Raw genomic sequence first — 22,710 nt, forward strand, 5'->3', positions numbered from 1 at the left:
TCTGACGGCCACCATCATTTCATGTATGTATTAGAAGATCGTGGGCAAACAGTTCGAGGACATTACCCCCCCCCCCCCTTTGAGATCCGAACGGCAAATTCAATAGCTTCACGTACCCTGTCTTTCTGATCGTCAGACCAAATATTCCTCGAGTAAATCCACTGAACAGTATTGGTACTAGTCACCTTAATTCCCGGCTTGCATGTTAAAGTAGAGCGTCAAAACATTGGAGAACATAACCGATTGGTATAAATTCGTACTTCATACCGTTTACCTTACCTTCCTAGAGCCTAATCCGCAGTAGCGGGTATCATGCTTAGTGCTCGCGGAGACAAATTAGTAGACAGTTTAGCACGCGAACAGATTTTCTTCATGTCTGTATAATATAATCGGGAGACAGCCCGTTCGAGAACGTTTCCACCATCTGTGAGAGGCGAACGCCTAAGTCAATAGCTTCACCTATCCTGAGATTCCGAGTGACAAATAAGGTACCCGAGAGTAAATCCGCTCTATATCATTGGCAATAGACACCAAAATTCTCGGCATCGACATTAAAGTGTGGTGTCAAATCGGCGGAGAATATTACCAATTGTTCCAAGGTCATTCTTTCTACAGAATACGTTACGTTTCGAGAGCTTATCCTGCAGTATCGAGAGTATAACTTTGTGATACGAGAAACAAATTAGTATATATTTGAGTGACGGGCAGCTTAATTTCATGAGTGAAATAGAAGATCGAGTGTCACAGCGCTCGAGTACGATATCACCATCTTTGAGGATCGATCGGCTATGTCAATAGCTTCACCTATCCTGTTTCTCGGATGGTAAGCTGAGGTATTCCGGTAGAAGGTCATCTGAAGTGTTTTCACAATAGACACCTTAATTCGTTGTTTGAATGCTACAGTAGAGCGTCATACCGTTATAGAGCAATGCAAATTGGCATAGAGTCAAATACTATACGGATGGCTTTATCTTCGGAGAATCATACTCATAGTTTCGAGGGTATACCTTCGTGTTCAGGTAAAGAAATTGGTCTTCAGTTCAGTGACGAGCACCCTAACGTCATGTATAAATAAAAGAAACAAATGTGAATACTTTCGAGCACGTAATCAATTTCCTTAGGAGTCGAGCGGCTTAGTCAGTAGCGTCTCCTACCTGGCGATTGCTTGCGCCAAACAATGTATTCCTAGTGTAATTCCCCTGAATGATATTGGCAATTGACACCTTAATTCACTGCATAATAGTTAAAGTACGGAGTCAAATCATCGGAGATCAATACCAATTGTTATAAAGTCATTCTTTTTACCGAATACGTAACCTTCGTAGAACCTATTCTGCTGTACAATGTGTCTCGCCTTGTGTTCACAGAAGCAAATTAGAAGACATCGTGGCAGACGGACACCTTATTTTCGTGTATGAATAGCATGACCGAGAGTCAAACCGTTCGAGAACTTTACCACCCCTTTTCTGGGTGGCAAAGCTAAGTTGAATAGCTTCACTTAGCCTGCGATTCCGAGAGTCAAACAAGGTATTCCGGGAGTACATCCGCTGAGCAGCATTGGCAAAAGACAACTTATTCTACGGTTTGAATATTAAAGTAGAGCCCCAAACCGATTGAAAGCGTTACCAATTAGTATAAAGGCAAACGTTTTACTGAAGTCTATACTCTCAGAATGCCTAACCTGCCGTATCGACAGTATAGCGTCGTGTTTAGAGAAACACATAAGTATATAATTAAGTGACAGTACCTTAAATGCATGTATGAATTAGAATAGCGATGGTCAAACCATTCGCGGACGTTACCTCCCTTCCTGTGAATGGCTATGTCTATTGGTTCACCTATCCTGTGATTCAGAGAGTCAAGCCAGGTGATCTTGGAGTATCTCCGCTCAGGAGATTTGGCAATGGACATAGTGCACGGTTTGAGTATTCCAGTAGTGCTTCAATCCGTTTGCCGATGTTACCAATGTTTGCAATAGTTTAACAATCTACCGAACGCCTTAACTTCCAAGAACGTCAGCGCCTACATCGAGAATATAAGGACGTGTTCATAGACAGAAATTAGTACTCATTTTCACGGATGGGCTCCATAACTTCATGTATGAATTAGAAGATTGGGGGTGAAACCTTTCGCGTACGTTATCACCGTCCTAGAGAGTCGAACGGCCAGGGCAATAGCTTCACCTATCCTGTGATTCCGCAAGTCAACCGAGGCATTCCGGGAGTTAATCAGCTGAGCAGTATTGGCATTAGACACCATAATTCTCCGTTCAAATATTAAAGTAGAGTGTCAGACAGTTGGAAAGCGTTAACAGTTCTGTATAAAGTCAAACGTCTTACTGAAGATCTTACACTCCGAAAGCGTAACCCGGTGCATCGAGGATATAACATCGTTTTCACAGGAATAAATTAATAAGCGCTTTTGTGACGGGCACCATACCCTCATGCATGATTTAGAAGATCGAGGGTCAAACCATTCGCGTACCTGACCATCTTCCGTGAGAGTCGCACGGCTAAGTCAATATCTTCACCTATCCTCTGATTCCGAGACCCATATCTGATATTCCTGAAGTAAATTCACTGAACAGTCTTCTCAATACATACCATAATTGACGGTTTGAATATTAATGCAGATCGCCAAACCGTTTCACAGCATTGTCAATTGGTATAAAGTCAAACACATTACAGATGGCCTCACATTTGGCGAAGCTATCCCGCCGTATCGAGAGTATAACTTCGTGTTGAGAAAATGAAATTAGTCTTCCTTTTAGTGACGGGCACATTGACTTCGTGAACTAGAATATCGATGATCAAGCTGTCCGTGCAGTTTTCAAACCTCTGTGAGAGTCGAACTGCTAGGTCTATAGCTTCACCTATCCTGTGATTCCGAGCGTCAAATCAGGCAATACCGGAGTAAATCCGCTGAAAGTTACTGGCAATTGACAGCGTATTTCACGGTATTAATATTATTGTAAGCAGTCAAACCGTCGGAGAACATTCCCAATTCGTGTATAGTCATTCCTTTTTTGAATACCTTACCTTCCGAGATCCAATCCTGCTGTAGCGAGTGTCCTGCTTAATGTTAACAGAAATAAATCAGTGGAGATTTTAGGGGATGGACTCCACATGTTTGTGTCTGAATATCAACATCGGGAGTCACATCGTTCGAGAGCGTTAGCACCTTTCTTGAGATTCGTACCGTCAAACCTGATATAGAGGGAGAAAATGTGCTGTACAGTATTGGCAATAGACACCTTAAAACACTGTTTGAATATTAAAATACAGCGGCATACCGTTTGAGAACGCTAACAATTGGTACAAAAGTCAAATGATTTACCGAAAATCTTACCTTGTGCGAACCATACCCGCGTCGTCGAGAATGTAACTTCGTGTTCAGAGAAAGAAATTTGTAATCATTTCTGTGTCAGGCGCCTTAATTTCATGTATGAATTAGAATATCGAGGGTTATACCGTTCGAGAACGGTAGCACCTTCTTTGAGATTCGAAGGGATAAGTCAACAGCTCAACCTATTATGCAATTACGAGAGTTAAAACACGTATTGCTGGAATAAATCCGCTAAAGTACTGGCAACAGAGACCTTAGTTCACTGTTCAAATATTAAACATGAGCATCAAACCGATGTAGAACGTCACCTATTGCTATGAAATCAATAGTTTAACCGAATAACTTACCCTCCGGAAAACTAACCCGCTGTATCGAGAGTGTAATTTCGTGCTGGTCGATCTTATGTCAGAATGCCTAACCATACGAAAAACTATCCCGCCGTATCGGGTGTATAATACCGTGTGAAGAGGTGCGAACTAGTATTCATTTTAGTGACAAGCACCATAATTTCATGCATGAATTAGAAGATCGACTGTCAAACCGTTCGAGAACGTTGCCACCTTCTGTGAGAGACAAACGGCCAAGACAATAGCTTCACCTTTCCCGTGATTCCGAAAGTCAAACCAGGTATTCCGGGAGTAAATCCGCTGAACAGTTTCGGCAACAGATACATTAATTCACGGTATGAATATTGTAGTAGAGTAATCGTCGGAGAACGTTACTTATTGTTATATACTCCTACATTTTACCGAGTACATTACCCTCATTGAACTTATTCCGCTGTAGCGAGTGTCACGCTTATGACTCACAGAAGCAAATGGGTAGACATTATAGCAGAAGCACAACTTATCTTCACATATGAATTAGAAGATCGAGTGTCAAACCGTTCGAGACCGTCCCATCTTCCATGGGGATGGAGCAGCTAATTCAATAGCTCCTCCTATCATATGATTCCGGATAGTCAAATAAGGTTCTCCTGGAGTAAATGCGCTGTGCATAATTGGAAATAGGCATTCATTTCACTGTATGAATATTAAAGTACAGCGTCTAACCGTTGTAGAACGTTACTCATTGCTATAGAGTCAAACTTTTCATAGAAGGCCTTACCTTCCTAGATCCTAACCCGCAGTACCTAGAGTATAACTTCTTGTCCAGAAAATCAAATTAGCATACATATTCGTGACGGCCACCTTAATTTCATGTGTGAATTCGAAGGTAATGTGTAGAACCGATCCAGAACGTCCCACCTTGTTTGATATTCGAGCGGCTATGACAATAGCTTCACATATCCTGCGATTCCGAAAATGAAACCAGGTATGCAGGGTGATAATCCGCTGTACAGTATTGACATTAGACATACTACTTCACGTTATGAATACTAAAGTACAGTGTTAAGCCGGTGTAGAACATTACCTATTGGTATAGAGCCAAACTTGTACGGAAGGCCTCACATTTCGAGAAGCCTAGACCGGTGTAAAGAGTGTTTTGCTGACTGTTCAACGTTCCCTATTACTATAGAGTAAAACTCTTTAGCGATAGACTTACCTTCGGTGAAGCTAACCTGTTATTTCGAGAGTATAACTTCGTGTTCATAGAATGAAATTAGCATTCATTTCAGTAACGAGTACCTTAACTTCATGTACGAATTAGAAGGTCGAGGGTAAAACCTTTCGGGAACGATGCCACATTCTGCGAGAGACTAACGGCGAAGTCAATAGCTTAACCCATCCTGCGATTCCGAGAGGCAAACCAGGTGTTCCAGGAGTAAATCCGCTCAGCAGTATTGGGGACAGAAACATTAATTTACCGCATGAATATTAAAGTATAGCGTCAAGCCGTTTGCGAAAGATACCAATTGATATAACGTCATACTCCTTACCGGGTCACTTACCTTCCGAGAACATAACCCGCTGATTCGTGGGTATGACTTCATGTTCAAAGAAACAAATTATTTTATATTTTAGAAAACGGGCGCCTCAATTTCATGTATGAATAAGAAGACCTCGTGTCAAACCGATCGAGAACGTTTCCAGCTTCTTCGAGGGTCAATCGGCTAAGTCTCTAGATTCACCTATCCTGCTATTCCGTTAGACAAACCAGGTATTACGGGTGTCAATAAGATGTACACTATTGGTAATGGTCACCATAATTCACGATTTGAATGTTATTGTTGAGCACCAGACCGCATGACAAGATTACCAGTTAGTATAACGTCAAACGTTTTACCAAAGACCTGACCCTCCGAGTAGTATCACATTGTATCGAGAGTATAACTTCGTGTTTAGAGAATCCTATTCGTTTGCATTACAGTGATGGCATACGAATTTCTTGTATAAATTAGGAGATGGATGTAAAAGAGTACGAGCTCGTCACCACATTCTATGATGCTCAGATAGCTATGAAAATAGTTTCACGTGTCCTGCGATTTCGAATGTCAATCAGTTACTGCGGGAGTATATACGCTGAACAGTATTGGCAATAGACACCATCATTCACAGTTTGTATATTAAAATAGGGCATCAAACGGTTTGAGAGTCAAACAAAGAATTCCGGGTGTAAATTCGCTGCAAAGTATTGCACTTGATACCCTATTTCACAGTATGAATGACAATGTTGAGAGTCGTGTCGTGGAAGAACTCTTTAAAGAAGGCCTTAGCTCACGAAAAGCTGACGCGCAGTATCGAGGGTACATCCCATTGTTCAGGGATGAAAAATATTATACTTCTTAGTATCGGGAACCTTGATTTCATGTATGAATTAGAATATCGAGATTCAAGGTGTTTGAGATCGATGCCACCTTCTGTGAGAGACGAACGCCTTATTCAATACTTCACATATCTTGTGATTCCGAGAGCGAAACCTCCAGGAGTAGATCCACTATGTAGTATTATCCATAGACACCTTAACTCGTGATTTGAATAACAAAGTGCCAAGTCAATCCGTTGCAGGTCGTTACCTATTGTTACAGATTCAAACTTTATACCGAAGGTCATGTGATTCTGAAAGTTATACCGGGTATGCCGGGTGTAAATCCGCCGGACAGTTATGGCCCCAGACAGCTTAATTGAGCCATTGAATATTGAAGTAGAACGTGAAACCGCACGCGAAATTTACCAGTTGGTATGAAGTCAAACGTTACACCGACGACCTTGCCATCCGAGAAACTAACCCGCTGTATCGAGAGTATATCCTCGTGTACAAGGAAACAAATTATCGTAAATTTTCGTGACAGGCACCATAATTCCATGCACTATATAGAAGATCGAGGGTCAGTCTGTTAGGGAACGATACCACCTCCTTTGCGAATAGTTGGGCAAAGTCAGTAGCCTCACCCATACTGTGATTCCGAGAGACAAACCAGGTGTTCCGGAACTAAATCCGCTGTACAGTATTGGCGATATACGCCCTACTTCCAAGTGTAAGTATAAATGAGCAGTGTCAAATGTATGTCGAACGTTACCTGTTGGTATAGCGCCAAAATTTTCACCGACGGCCGTACCTTCCGAGGAGCTAACCCGCCGTATCGAGAGTATAGCGTCGTGTTCAGTGGAATGAATTAGTAAACATTTTAGTGACGGGGACCATAATTTCATTATGGATAAGAAGATCGAGGATCACACCTTTCGAGAACGTTATCACGCTCTTTGAGAGTAGAACGGATAAATCAATAGCTTCACCTATGCTTGGATTTCGAGAGTCAGGTCATGTACTCCGGGAGTAAATCTGCTGTACAGTATTAGCATTCGACACCCTATTTCACGGTATATATATACCATAGTACAGAGTCAAACCGTTGTTGGATCATACTTATTGGTATAAGGTCAAACTGTTTGCCGAAGGTCATTCATTCCGAGAAGATAACCAGCTGTATCGAGGATATAACATCGTCTTCTCAGGAACAAATTAGTAAACATTTTTGTGACGGGCACCTTAATTTCATGTATTAATTAGAACAGGGAGGGTCAAACAGTTTGAGAACGTTACTACCCTTTTTGAGATTCCAACGCCTTAGTTATCAGCTTCACCTGTCCTATGACTCCGAGAGTCAAACAAGGTATTCGTGGTGTAAATCCGCTGAACAGTATTCTCAATAGATACCATAATTCACGATTTGAACATTAATTCAGGCTTTACATTCGGCGAAGCTATCCCGCCGTATCGAGAGTATGATTCTGTGTTCAGTGGAAGAAATTAGTCTTCATTTCAGGGTCGGGCACATTAACGTCATGGATGAATTAGAATGTCGACGATCAATCCGTTCGAGAGCTTTACCACCCTCTTGGAGTTTCGAACGGCTAGGTCAATAGCTCCATATATCCTGCGACTCCGAGAGTCAAATCAGGTTATACCGGAGTAAATCCGCTGAAGAGTATTGGCAAATGACTCCTCATTTCACGGTATTAATATAAATGTTTGGAGTCAAACCGTCGGAGAACATTACCAATTCGTATAGATTCATGCCTTTTTTGAATACCATTGGCAACGATTTGGAGCGGTTTGGCCCTCGATCATCTACTTTGTACATGAAGCTAACGTGCCGGTCACTGAAACGAATACTAATTATTTTCTGTGGACAGGAATTTACACTCTCGATGATGCCGCTGAGGTTCGGGGAAGGTAAGGCCTTCGGTTAAGCGTTAGACCTTATACCAATTGGTAACCCTCTCAATTGTTGTTGTCTTTGTCTATCGGAATAGCAGGATGGGTGAAGTTATTGACTTATCCGTCCGACTCTTAAAGATGATGGGTTCGTTCTCGCGGTTTGACACGCGATTACTCTTGTCACACATTTGACTAAAGTGCCTCTTTGCTAAAATGTCTACTAATTTGTTTCCGTGAGCACTAAGCATGACACTTGCTGCAGCGGATAGGTTCTAGGAAGATAATGTAGTAATGTATAATGTGTAATGTGTGTAATGATCGGTAAAAGGAATGACTCTATACCAATTGGTAATATTCTCCGACGGACTGACATTCCACTGTAATATTCATACCGTGCGTTAAGGTGTCTGTTGCCACTAATCTTCAGCGCACTTACTCCTGGAAGACAAAGGCTTCACTCGCGGAAGTACAAGATCGGATATGCTACTGACAAGTCGGTGAGACTAGCAATGAAGGTGGTAACGTTCTCGAACTGCTAGACTATCTATTTTGCTATTTATGCATGAAAATGAGGTATCCGCCTGGTATAGTGTCTACTAGTTTAATTCCGTGGCCACTGATCAAAATACTTCCTGCAGCAGGTTAGGCTTCCCGGAAGATAAGGTCTTCGGTAAAAATTATGACTCGATACGAATAGGTAAGGTTCTACAGCGGTTTGGTACTCAACTGTAATTTCAAAGCCTGAATTGAGGTGACACGTGCAAATAATCTTCAGCGAATTTACTCCAGAAATTCCCGGTATGACTCTGGGAATCACAGGTTAGGGGAATCTGTAGACTTAGCCGATCGACTCACAAGGAGGATTGTATCGTTCATGAACGGTTTGACGCTCGATCTTCTTATTCATATATGAAATTAAGGTGCCCGTCACTAGAATAAATCATAATTTGCTTCTCTCAATACGAAGTTATACCCTCGATACAGCTGGATTCCCTCTCGGAAGGTAAGGCATTCGGTAATAGGTTTGATTCTATATCAGTAGGTATCGTTCAACAACGGTTTGACTCTGTACTATAGTATACATACGGTGAAATAGGGTGTCAAATAACAATTCTGTATAGCGGATTTACGCCCAAAATACCTGGTTTGACTCTCGGAATCCAAGCATAGGTGAAGCTATAGACTTAGCCGTACGCCTCTCAATGAAGTTGCTAACGTTCTCGCAGTGTTTGAGCCTCGACCTTCTGATTCCTAGATGAAATTAAGTTGTCTGTCACTAAAATTTATACTACTATGCTTCTCTGACCATGAAGTTAAACTCTCGATACAGCTGGTTTGTTTCTCGGAAGGTACGGCCTTCGTTGAAATGGTAGGCTCTATACCAATAGGTAACGTTGTACAACTGTGTGGCTCTGTACTTCAATATTTATACCAGGAAGTAGGATTTTAATGCCAATACTATACAGTGGATTTACTCACAGTATTCCTGGTTTGGCTGTCGGAATCACAGGATAGTTGATGCTATTGACTTTGCCGTTCACATAAAAAGGATGGTGGTATCGTTCTCGAACGGTTTGACCCTCGATTTTTTAATTCATTCACGAAACTAAGGTGCCCTTCTCTATGTTGTATAGTAGTATGTTCCTCTGAAAATGATGTTATAATCTCGATACAGCTGGTCAGTTTTTCGGATAGTCAGGCATTCTGCAAGATGTTTGACCCTACACCTATAGGTAGTGTTCCAAGACGGCATGACGGCCTGCTTTATTTTTCAAACGTGAAGTGAGGTGTCTATTGCCCATCCTGTGCAGCGGACACAATTCCGGAATACCAGGTTTGCCTCTCCGAAACACAAGGTAGGTGATGATATGGACTCAGTCGTTCGCCTCACACAGAATGTGGTAAAGTTCTCGGACGCTCTGACTCTCAATGCAGATATTTGTACCCAAACATGTGGAACATCGTCCGATAACATGTCTACTGATTTGTTTCCGTGGACATTAAGTAGGACATTCGCTACAGCGGGATTGGTTTCCGGAAGGCAAGGTACTGGTTAAAAGGAATGACTTTATACCATTTGAGAATGATGTCCGACGGTATGGCTATCAATATGAATATTCATGCTGTGAATTAAGGTGCCTATTGCCAGTACTGTACAGTGCATTTAATCCCTAAATACCTGGTTTGGCTCTCGGAATCATAAGATATATTAAGCTATTGACATAGCAGTTCGACACACGACGATGGTGGCATTGATATCGAACTGTATGACCATCGACCTTCTAATTCATGCATGATGTTAATGTGGCCGTCATATAAATGTATACTACTTTCATCTTTTGAACACGATGTTGTACCCTTGATACAGCTGAGTAGGCTCCTCGGAAGGCGAGGCCGTCGGTAACAAGAATGACTATATGCAAATTGTTAACGTTCTATAATGGGCATGACGATCTGCTTTAATATTCATACCGTGAATTAAGGTGTATAATGCCAATACAATTCAGCGATTTTCCTCTCGGGTACCAGATTTTTCTCTTGGATTAACAGGGTTTGTGAAGCTGCTGAACCTGTCGTTGTTTTCTCAACGAAGGTGGTAGCGCTCTCGAACGGTTTGACCTACGATTTTGCTATTCATGCAAAAAAATACGGGGTGCATCTGCTAAAATGTCCACTAATTTGTTTCCGTCAACAACGAGCAAGACACTCCTTACGTCGGGTTAATTCTCGCGGCAGGTAATGTATTCGGTAAAAGGAATGACTTTATACGAAATGGTTATGACCTCGGACGGTTTGTCGCTATACTTTAATATTCAAACCGTGAATTAAAGCGTCTATTGCCAATACTGTTCAGCGGATTTACTCCCGGAGTAATTGCTTTAGCTCTGGGATCATGGGATGGGCGATGCTATTGACTTAGTCGTTCGACTGTAAAGGAAAGTTGTAACGTTCCCGAACGGTCGGAACCTCGACCTTCAATTTCATACATGATATTAATATTTCCGTCACTAAAATCCATTCCACATTGCTTCTCTTGGAACGATGTTATGCTCTCGATACAGCGGGATAGCTTCACGGAAGGTTAGGTATTCTGCAAAAAGTTTGACTCTATGCAAGTGGGTAACGTTCTATAACGGTATTACACTGTACTGTACTACTTGCACTGTGAATTGAGGTGTTCATTGCAAATACTATACTGCTGACAGTCTCTCGGAATAACAGGATATGTGAAGCTATTGACTTAGCAGTACGCCTATCAAAAAGATGCTATCGCACTGCAAATGGTTGACTCTCGATTTTGCTATCCATTCGTAAAACTGCATTGTCCGTCTGCTGAAATGGCTACTCATTTATTTCCGTGAACATTTAGCTAGGTACTTGCTAAAGCGGGTTAGGTTCTCGGCAGGTAAGGTATTGGGAAAAGGTATTACTTTATTTTAATTGATAATGTTTTCCGGCGATTTGTCTCAGTACCTCAATATTTATACCGTGAATTATGGTGTGTATGGCCAATACCCTTCAGCGGATATAGTCCATGAATACTTGGTATGACTCTCAGAATCACACGATGGGAGAAACTACTGACTTGGCCGTTCAATTCACAAAGAAGCTACTGTCTTAGCTGTTCGAATCTCATGGAATGTGGCCACGTTCTCGAACTGGTTTACACTGGATCATCGAATTCTCACATGATATTAAGGTGCTGGTTACTAAAATGTATGCTAACTTGCATCTCTGAACACGAAGTTATACTCTCGATACAGCGTGTTAGCTTCCCGCATGGTAAGGCCTTCATTAAAAAGTTGACTCTATAATTGTGCGTAACTTTCTTCTGGGTATTGACACTATATTACTCATACCGCGAATTGTGGTTTCTATTGCCAAAACTTTTCAGTGTATTTCCTCCCGGAATACGTGGTATAACTCTTGGAGTCACAGGATAGGTGAAGCTTCTGATACAGCCGTTCGTCCCTCAAAGTAGGTGGTATCGAGCTCGAACCTGTTGACACTCTAATGCAAACATGAAATTAAGCTGCCGGTCACTGAAAGGTATAGTAATTTCCTTCCCTAACCACGACGTCATATTCTCGATACAGCGGGTTAGTTTCTCCGAAGGTGTCGCCCCCGGTGAAAAGATACATTCTATACCAATAGATAATGTTGTACAACTGTATGTCCCTGTTCATTATTATTTATACCGGGCTGTGAGGTATTAATGCCGAAACAGTACAGTGGATTTACTCCCAGAATACCTGGTTCATCTCTCCGAATGACAGGATAGGTGTAGTTATTGACTTAAGCATTCCACTCTCTAAGAATGTGATCACGTACACGAACCGTTTGATACACGACCTTCTGATTCATACATGAAATTAAGGTTCACGTCACTGAACTGGATACTAATTGGCTTGTCTGAACACGAAGTTATTCTCACCATATGCCAGGTTAGCTTCTCGGATGGTTACGGCTGCGATAAAAAGTTTGACTCAATACCAATTCGTAACCATCTACGACCGTTTGACTCTGGAGTTTGATATTTATACCAAGAAACAGAGTGTATGACGCCAATACTGTACAGCGGATTACTCCTGGAATTCCAGGATGGACTCTCTGCGTCACAGGATAAGTGACGTTATAGACTTAGCTCTGCGAATCTCAAGAAGGGTGGTAACGTTCTGGAAGAGTTTGCCACGAGACCTTCTAATTCCGACATGATATTAAGGTGCCTGTCACTAAAATTTATAGTAATATTTTCCACTGAACACGTTGCGATACTCTGGATACAGCAGGTTAGATTCACCGCATGACAGGCTTTCGGTAAAGAGTTTGACTCTATACAATTGGGTATTGTTCATCAATGTATTGAAGCACTACGTTAATATACGAACAGGGAATTAAGCTGTCTACTGCCAATCCTGTCCGCGTTACCTGGTTTGCGCTTTGAAATTACAGGATAGGTGAAGCTATTGGCTTGGCCGTTCGACTCGCAAACAAGGTGGTAACGTTCTCTGACAGATTGACCCTCGATCTTCCTATTCCTTCTTAAAAATAAGGTGTTCGTCTGCTATAAGGTCTCCTAATTCGTTCCTGTGAACCCGAAGCAAGGCAATCGCTCCGGCGGTTTGAGTTCACGGAATGTACCGTATAGGTTAACAAGAATGACATTATACCGTCTGGTAACATCCTCAGAGCGGTTTCACGCTCTACATTAATTTTCAAACCGTGAATTACGGTATCCATTGCGAAAGCTGTTTGGCAGATATACTCCTGATATACCAAGTTAGACTGCCGGAACCACAGGATAGGTGAAGCTATTGTGTAAGATGAGCGATTTCACAAAGAAGGTGGTAACGTTCTGGATAGGTTTGCCTTTAGATCTTCTCATTCATACATGAAATTAAGGTACCCGTTTCTGCAATGAGTACTAATTTGTATCTCTGAACACGAAGTTATACTCCCGATACAGCGGGTTAGTTTCACGGAGGGAAAGGTCATCGGAGAAACTTTTGACATTATACAAATACCTATCGCTCTACAAGGAATAGACTCTGCGCTTTAGTACTAATACCGTGAATTAATGTGTCCATTGCCAATATTGTGCAGTGCATTGACTGCCGGAATATCTGGTTTGGCCTTCGGAATCTCAAGAATGTATCAAGCTATTGACTTACCTGCTCGAATCTCAAAGAAGGTGGTAACGTTCTCGAAATGTTTGACCCTCGATGTTTTTATTCCTACATGAAAACAACATGTCCGCCTGCTAAAAGGTGTACCAGTTTCTACCACAGAACTCCATGTTATACACTTGACACAGTGCGTTAGGATATCGAATGGCAAGGTCTTCGTAATTCGTTTGACTTTGTACCAATTGGTAACGTTATCAAGCGGATTTTCGCACTACATTAATATTCAATCAGTGAATTACGGTGTGCATTGAAAATAGTGCACAGCGCATTGGAGTACTCATGGAGTACCTGGTCCGTCTCTCTGAATAACAGGATAAGTGCACCAATTGGCTTAGCAGTTTGGCTCTCAAAGAAGGTGGGATCGTTGTAGGACTGTTTGACGCTCGATCCTTCCATTCATACATGAAAGTAAGGTGTCCATCTGTTAAAATGTCAAACAATTTGTTTTCGTGAGCACTAAACGAGACACTCGCTACAATGCATTGTGTTCTCGGAAGGTAAGGTATTCTGTGAAAAAATGAGTTTATACAAGTTGGTTATATTCTACGACGGTTTGACTCTCTAGTTTAATATTCATACCATGAGTTAATTTGTCTCTGGCCGATACTGCGTTAGGAATTCACTCTCGGTGTACCTGGTTTTAATCTCGGAATCATAGGATAGGTCTGCGACTTTCAAAAAAGGTGTTAACGTTCTCGGACGGTTTGACTAATGATTATGCTGTTATTACATAGAAATAAAGTGTGCGTATGCTAAAGTATGCGCACGTCTCTGAAATTAGTAATAATTTCTTTCACTGATCACGACGTTACACTCTCGATATGGCGGTTTAATTTTTCGGAGGGAAATATCATCGATAAAATGTTTGACTTTGTAGCGATTGGTAACGTTTCACAACGGTTTCATGGTCTGCATTAATATTCAAATCGTGAATTGAGATGTCTAATGCCAACAATGTTCTGCGGATTTACGTCAGGAATACCTGGTATGGAGTGTCGAACTCACAGGATAGTTGTAGCTGTTGACTTAGACGTTCCTCTCTCACAGAAGGTGGTAACGTTCTACAACGGTTTGAAACTCGAGCTTCTAGATTATACATGAAATAAAGGCGCGCGTCACTCAAGTGTATACTCATTTGTTTCTCCGGACACGAAGGTTTACTCTTCATACAGCGGGTTATAACTTCGGAGGTTATGGTCCTCAGTTAAACCTTTGACTTTATACCAATTGGGATTTTGAAGATATTGACGCTCGTCTTTAATATTTGATCCGTGAGTTATGCTTACGTTTGCCAATACTGCTCAGCGGATTTGAGCCCGAAATACCTGGTTTGACTCTCGGAATCACAGGATATGTGAAGCTATTGTCTTGGCCCTTCGAACATAAAAGAGGGCGGTAACCTTCCCGAACTGCTTGACCATCGATCTTCTAATCCATACATGAAGTCAAGGTTCCCGTTACTGAAAGGAATACTAAATCTTTTCTCTAAGCACAAAGTTATACTCTCGATACGGTGGGTTTGTTCCGCAGTAGGTAAGGCTTTCTGCATAAAGTTTATCTCTACTCCAATACGTATAGTTCTCCGATGGATTGACCTTCTACCTTAATTTTCATACCGCAAATTAGGGTGTCTGTTGCCAATACGATACAGCGTATTGACTCCCGGAGTTCCTGATTTGACTATCGGAATCACAGGATAGGTGAAGCTATTGGCTCAGCCGTTCGACTCTCAGAGATGGTGGTAACGTTCTGGAAGAGTTTGCCCATATATCTACTTATTCATACATGAAATTAAGGTAGCCGCAAATAAAATATATAATAATTTCTTCCTTGAACACGAAGTTATACTCTGAATACAGCGGGTTAGGTGCTTGGGTGGAAGGGTTTTGTGTAAAAGAATGACTTTATACCGTTTGGCATTGATGTCCGAAGGTTTGGCTCTCAACCTGAATATTGAAGCAGGGAATTATGGTGACTACTCCCAATTCTGTTCAGTGTATTTAATCACGTTATTTCTGGTTTGTATCACGCTATCTCTGGATAGGAGAAGCTATTGAATTAGCCGTTCGTCTCTCATAAAGGGTGGTAACGTTCCCAAACGTTTTGTCACGCGATCTTCTAATTCAAACATGAAGATAAGGTGCCCGTTACTGAAATGAGGACTAACCTCTTTCCCTGAACACGAAGATATACCCTCCAAACAGCTGGTTTGCTTCTCCGATTGTAAGGCCATCGGTAAAGTGTTTGATTTTATATCAATTGGCAATGCTCTCAAACGGTTCGATGGTCTACGTTTTTACCCAAACCGTGAATTATGGTGCCTGTTGGCAATACTGGTCAGCGTAATTACTCCAACAACACCTGGCTTGACTCTCCGAATTACTGGATATTTGAAGCCATTTACTTAGCAGTTCGACGCCCAATGGCCGGGGTAATGACCTCAAAGTGTTGGACCCTCGACCTTCTAATTCAAACATGATATTAAGGCGCCAGTCCCTAAAATGACTACTACTTTGCCTCTCTGAAAACGTCGTTATACTCTCGATTCAGCGGGTTATGGTGTCGGGGGGTAAGGCCTTCAGTAAAGCGTCTGACTTTTTATCATTTGCTAGCTTTCTCAAACGGATTGACGCCCTACTTTAATATTCATAGCGTGAATTAATGTGTACATTGTCAATACTGCATAGCGCATTTACTCTCAGATTACCTGGTTTGACTCTTGGTACCACAGGATAGGTGAATCAATTGGCTTAGCTGTGCGACTCTCAAGAAAGGTGGTAACGTTCACCAACGGTTTGTCTCTCGATTTTGCTACACAGACATGAAAATATGCTGCCCCACTGCCGAAATGACTACTGATTTGTTTTGGCGTGATCAGTAAGCAAGACACTCCCTACAGCAGGTTTGTTTCTCGGAAGGCAAGTTATTCGGTACAAATGATGACTTTATACTAATTGATAATGTTTTCCGACAGTTTGAATTTCTACTTTAGTTTTCAGAGCGTGAATTAAGGTGTCTATTGCCTATACAGTTCAGTGCATTTACTCCAGGAATGCCTGGTATGAATCTCAGATACACAAGATATGTGAAGCTATTCCCTTAGGCAATCGTATATCATAGAAGGTGGTACCGTCCCGCAATGTGTTACACTCGACCTTCAAATTCATACATAAAAATAACATACCATCAATATAATGCATACTAATGTGATTCCTTAATCACGAAGTTATACTCATGGCACAGAGGGTTAGTTTTTCGGAGGGAAAAGTCTTCGGTAAAACGATAGACTTCGTAGTAATTCCTAACTGTCACAAACGGTTTGACACACTAATTTAATATTCAAATCGTGAATTAATGTGACAAGTGCCATTACTGTACAGAGGATTGACTCCCGGTATATCCGATTTGACTCTCGGAATCCCAGGATACGTGAAACTATTGACTTAGGCGTCCGTCTCTCACAGACGATGGCAACTTCCTCGAACGGTCTGACAATCAACCTTCTAATTCATTCCTGACGTTATGGCACCCGTCACTGAACCGAATACTAGCTTTTTTCTCTGAACACGATGTTGTACTCTCGATGAAGCTGGTGAGGTTCGCGTAAGGTAAGGCCTCGGTAAAGTGTTTGACATTGGATCAATTGGCAAGGCTCTCAAACGGTATGACGCTCCACTATACAGTCCGTACCGTGAATAAAGGTGTCTATTGCCAATACAGTTCAGCGGATTTACCCCCGGAATACCTGGCTTGAATGTCGGAATGGCAGGATAAGTGGAACTATTGACTTAGCCATTCGTCTCTCACAGAACGTGGCGTTCACAAACGCTTTGACACTCGATCTTCTAAATCATGCCAGAATTTATGATCACGTCACTAAGTCGTACACTAGTGTGTTTCCCCAAACGTGTAGCTATACCCTCGAAACGGCGAGATAGCTTTGGAACGATGAAGAAATCGGTAAAACGGTTGACATTATAGCAAATGGTAACGATCTGAAAGGGCGCGACGCTCTATTTTAGTATTCAAGCCCTGAATTAAGGCTTCTGTTACCAGTACTCTTCAGCGGATTTACTCCAGGGGTACCTACTATTATTGTCGGAAACACTGGATATCTGAAACTATTGACTTAGCCGATCTAACCTTATAGAAGTTAGTAACGGTCTCGTACGGTGTGACCCTCGATCTTCTATTTCATAATTAAAATTAATGTGGCTGTCGCTAAAACATATACTAATTCGTCCCACTGAACACGATGTTACACTCCCGATACAGCTTGTTAATTCATCGGAGTGTAAGGTCATCGGTAGAACTTTAGACATTATATGACATGGTAACTATCTACATCTGTTTGACCGTCTGCTTTAATGTTCGAACCGTCACTTAAGGTGTATATTGCCAACACTGCACAGCGGATTTAGTCCCGGAATGCCTGGTTTCACTCACGGAATCGCAGGATCGGTGAAGCTATTGTTTATGCTCGTCACTAATATGTATACCAGTTCGTACCTCTTAACACGGTATTTTACTCTCGATACAGCTGCTCAGTTTTTCGGAGGGTTCGGCTTTCTGTAACAAGATTGGCCCTATACCTATAGGTAATGTTCTACAACGGCTTGACGTACTGGTTTAATATTCCAACCGAGTATTAAGGTGCCTATTGCCAATTCTGCTCAGCGTATTTGCACCCGGAATATCTGGCTTGACATTCGGAATCACAGGATATGTGATGCTATTGACATAGCCGTTCGGCACTCAGGGAAGGTGGTAACTTTCTCGATATGTTTGACACTCAATCTTATATTTCATACACGAAATTAATGTGCCCGTGTCTAAAGTGAATACTAATATGCTCATCTAAACACGAAGACGTAATCTCGATGCAGCGGGATAGCTTCTCCGAAAGAAAGGCCTTCGGTAAAAAGTTTGACTATATAGCAATAGGAAACGTTCAACAACGGTTTGACTCTGTTAATTAATATTCATACCCTGTAATTGCGTGTCTAATGCCAATAGTGTTCAGCGGGTTCACACGCGGACAACCTGGTTCGACTTGGTGAGCTAATTTAATTGCATATATAATATGAAAATTTGTGATATTGAAATTTTCTACTGTTCACAAATTTTATTGTGTAAAATTTGCTCTGTTGATGTTTTCGACTAGTATTGTGGAGAACTAATTATATTGCATATATAATATGAAAATTTCTTCTATTGAAATTTTCTACTGTTCACAAATTTTATAGAGTAAAATTTGCTCTACTGATATTTTCGACTAGTATTGTGGTGAGCTAATTATATTGCATATACAATATTAGTATTTTCCCTACTGATATTTTCGACTAGTATTGTGGTGAACTAATTTTACTGAATATATAATATGAAAGTTTGTTGTATTGAAATTTTCTACTGTTGAAAAATTTTATTAAATTTAAAATATAAATAAGCTAATTACAAAGCTTATAGATTCGTAATCTATCGATATATTATCATATAATACTTTATATGAAATATATAGTTAATAATTAATTTTATACTATTCTAGTAGTATAAATAATTAATTTTATACTATGTTAGTCTTGTAGTATAAATTAATTTATTATAAATAATTAATTTTATACTATCTTAGTAGCATAAATAATTAATTCTATTTTATTTTAGTCGAGTAGAATGTAATTATAATTAAATTATAATGTTAGTTTATTGAATAATTATATTTTAAAATATGATTTATTTAATATTTATAGGTTTATTAATTATTTTGTAATAATTTATTTAAAATCTATGAATATTAAATAAATATTTATTTCATGATGTTTATTAATCATTTAATTTATTTAAGTATACAAAACCTATAAATATAAAAATTGTTTAATATTAAAACGTTTATTAATTATTTAATTTATTTAAGATTACAAATTCTATATGTATTATAATTTATTTTAACATTTTATAGGATCATTAATTTAAAAAGGACATAAAACCAATAAATATTAAATGAATATAGTTCATTAACATTTGTAGGTTTATTAACTATTTAATATATTTAAAGATACAAAACCTATAAAATATTATATATTATTTATTTCAATATTTTATATGTTTGTTAATTTAATTTATTTAAGGATATAAAACCTATATATATTGAATAAATGTAGTTTATTAATGTTTATAAGTTTATTAATTATTTTACAATAATTTATTTAAAAATGCAAATTTATAAATACTGAAGGTTATAATTTATTTAAAAATGCAAATTTATAAATACTGAAGGTTATAATTTATTTTAATATTTTGTAGGTTCATTAATTATTTGTACAAATTTATTATATATATATATATATATATATATATATATATATATATATATATAATAACATTTGTAATGAAAGGAATATTTGGATAAGATATTTATGTAAATTTATTTACTATTATTAGTTATAAAAATTATAATATAATTTTAAAAATTATAGTATAATTTAATTGTAAATAAATTATATAAATTAATATTAAAATATAAATCTATAAATTTTATATATTTAACTTTTATTTTATATTTATTTTCTTTATTATTATCAAATATTATTTTAAAGTGATTTATTTCTGATATTGTAATATTTATTAGAATTAGTATAATTAATTTAAATTCTAATAATAAATTATAGAGTTTATTGATTTTTTATATATCAATTATTCCTAGAATTTTATTGGTAATATTTAGAATAAACTTTATAAATTTGTTTGAAGTAATTTATTTGAAAAATTTATAAAATTATTTTTTATTTATTTCATTGATAATATAGTTAGGATCATTTCCATTTCATTTTTTAATAATTATATCTTATGAGTTAATTAATTGGAATTGTATTTTTCTATATTCAGCTTTAATAAATTTTATTACTTTAAATTTTTATTGTTTAATTTTAAAATCAGACAATGAAATAATTTTATTCGGAATTTTTTGAACTATATATTTATCTATTTATATATTAAAATTAATTAATATAAAAAAAGTAACTAGATGTTCAACTTTAATGTTAAATTATATATTGATTATTGTTTATTATATTAATGAAAAGTACTTTTATTTATTAATATTATTTTATATATTAATTATTTATATATTATTATTTGTATTATTTAAATATAAATCTATAAATAATAATTTAAATAATTTTATATTAAATTATAAAAATAATTTGGTTACTTTATTTATATTAGTTTTATTAATGTATTCATTATTACCAATTTTTTTCTTTTACTATTAAATGATAATTAATTAAAAACTTTATAAATATTATTGAATATATTATATTTATTAGACCTATAGTTTTATTAATCCGAAATATTCATTTATATTGTTATTTAAAAATTATTATATATTGATTTATAAATATAAATTTTTTTTAATTTTTTATTAATTTTAATTTTAAGTTTAATTCTTTAATATTATTTTGTTCAATATTTAATATTTTAGTAGTATTTATATTTTATAAATTATAAAAATTAAACAATTATTATATTTTATTTATATAATTTTAAATTTGCAATTTAAAGTTTTATTATCTATAATTGAAAATTAATAAATATTAAAAGCATTATGTCTGATAAATGAAATAAATTGTAAATGTATTAATAAAAATTTAAAATTTTTTAATATTGTACAAATTTTAAGTTAAATTAAAAACAATTAATTTTCAGAATTAAAAATAAATTTTTTTTTTTTTTAATTAAGTGATTAATATCAACAAATCATAAAGATATTGGAATTCCTTATTTTATATTAGCTATATGATCAGGAATAATTGGTTCTTCCTTAAGGTTTTTAACTCGTGTAGAATTACGAATTCCTGGAATATTTTTGTATAATGGTGAATTATGTAAGTCTTTAATTGCAAGTCATGCATTTATAATAATTTTTTTATAGCTACACCTTTCTTAATTGGAGGATTAGGTAATTTATTAATTCCTTTAATATTACAATCACCCGACATTCCATTTCCTCGAGTAAATAATATTAGATTTTGATTATTACCTCCTTCATTATTATTATTATTAACTAGAAGGATGTGTAATTTTATATCTGGAACTGGTTGAACTGTATATCCACCTATATCTAATTATATTTTTCATCATCTCCTTCTGCAGATTTTACAATTTTTTATATACATATATCTGGAATTTCATCACTTTTAGGAGCTACAAATTTAATATCTACAATTATGTAATTAAAAAAATTTAGATTAGATTTAGATAAAATACCTTTATTTCCTTGATCTGTTGTTATCACAATAATTTTATTATCATTATCTTTACCTGTAGTAGCAGGAGCTATTACAATATTATTATTTGATCGTAATTTTAATACATCTTTCTTTGATCCTATAGGAGGAGGAGATCCTGTCAATCCTATCAACATTTATTTTGATTTTTTGGACATCCAGAAGTTAATATTTTAACTTTACCTGGTTCTGGATTAATTTCTGAAATTATTATAAATGAAAGTTGTAAAAAAGAAGTATTTGGGAATGTAGGAATAAATTGTGCAATACTAGGAATTGGATTTTTAGATTTTATTGTTTGAGCTCATCATTTATCTACTGTTGGATTAGAAGTAGATACTCGTGCATATTTTACTTCAGCAACTATAGTTATTGCTGTCCCTACTGAAATTAAAGTTTTTAGATGATTAGCAACTTATTATGGTTCAAAATTTAATATAAATAATTCTCTTATATGATCTTTGTGTTTTATTTCCTTATTTGCAATTGAAGGATTAACAGGAATTATATTATCTAATTATAATATCTATTCATATTATTTTACATGATACATATTATGTTGTTGCTCATTTTTATTATTTATATTTATAATGTTGTTGCTTTAATTACTGGTTTAATATTAAGTAACAAATGATTGTTTATCAATTTTTAATAATATTTATTGGAGTAAATTTAATATTTTGTCCTCAACATTTTTTAGGTTTAATAGGTATACCTCGACGTTATTCTGATCGTCCTGACTCTTACTTTTGTTGAAATATATTATCTTCAGTTGGTTCGATTATTCCATTAAA

General features: G+C 37.3%; 1 pseudogene; it reads left to right on the forward strand.

Moving 5' to 3' along the window:
• Positions 1 to 928: 928 nt before the first annotated feature.
• LOC143219520 (cytochrome c oxidase subunit 1 pseudogene) lies at positions 929 to 22,507 on the forward strand (annotated as a pseudogene).
• The last annotated feature ends 203 nt before the right edge of the window (positions 22,508 to 22,710 follow it).

This window comes from Lasioglossum baleicum, unplaced genomic scaffold, assembly GCF_051020765.1.
Source record: "Lasioglossum baleicum unplaced genomic scaffold, iyLasBale1 scaffold0037, whole genome shotgun sequence".
Lineage (NCBI taxonomy): Eukaryota > Metazoa > Arthropoda > Insecta > Hymenoptera > Halictidae > Lasioglossum > Lasioglossum baleicum.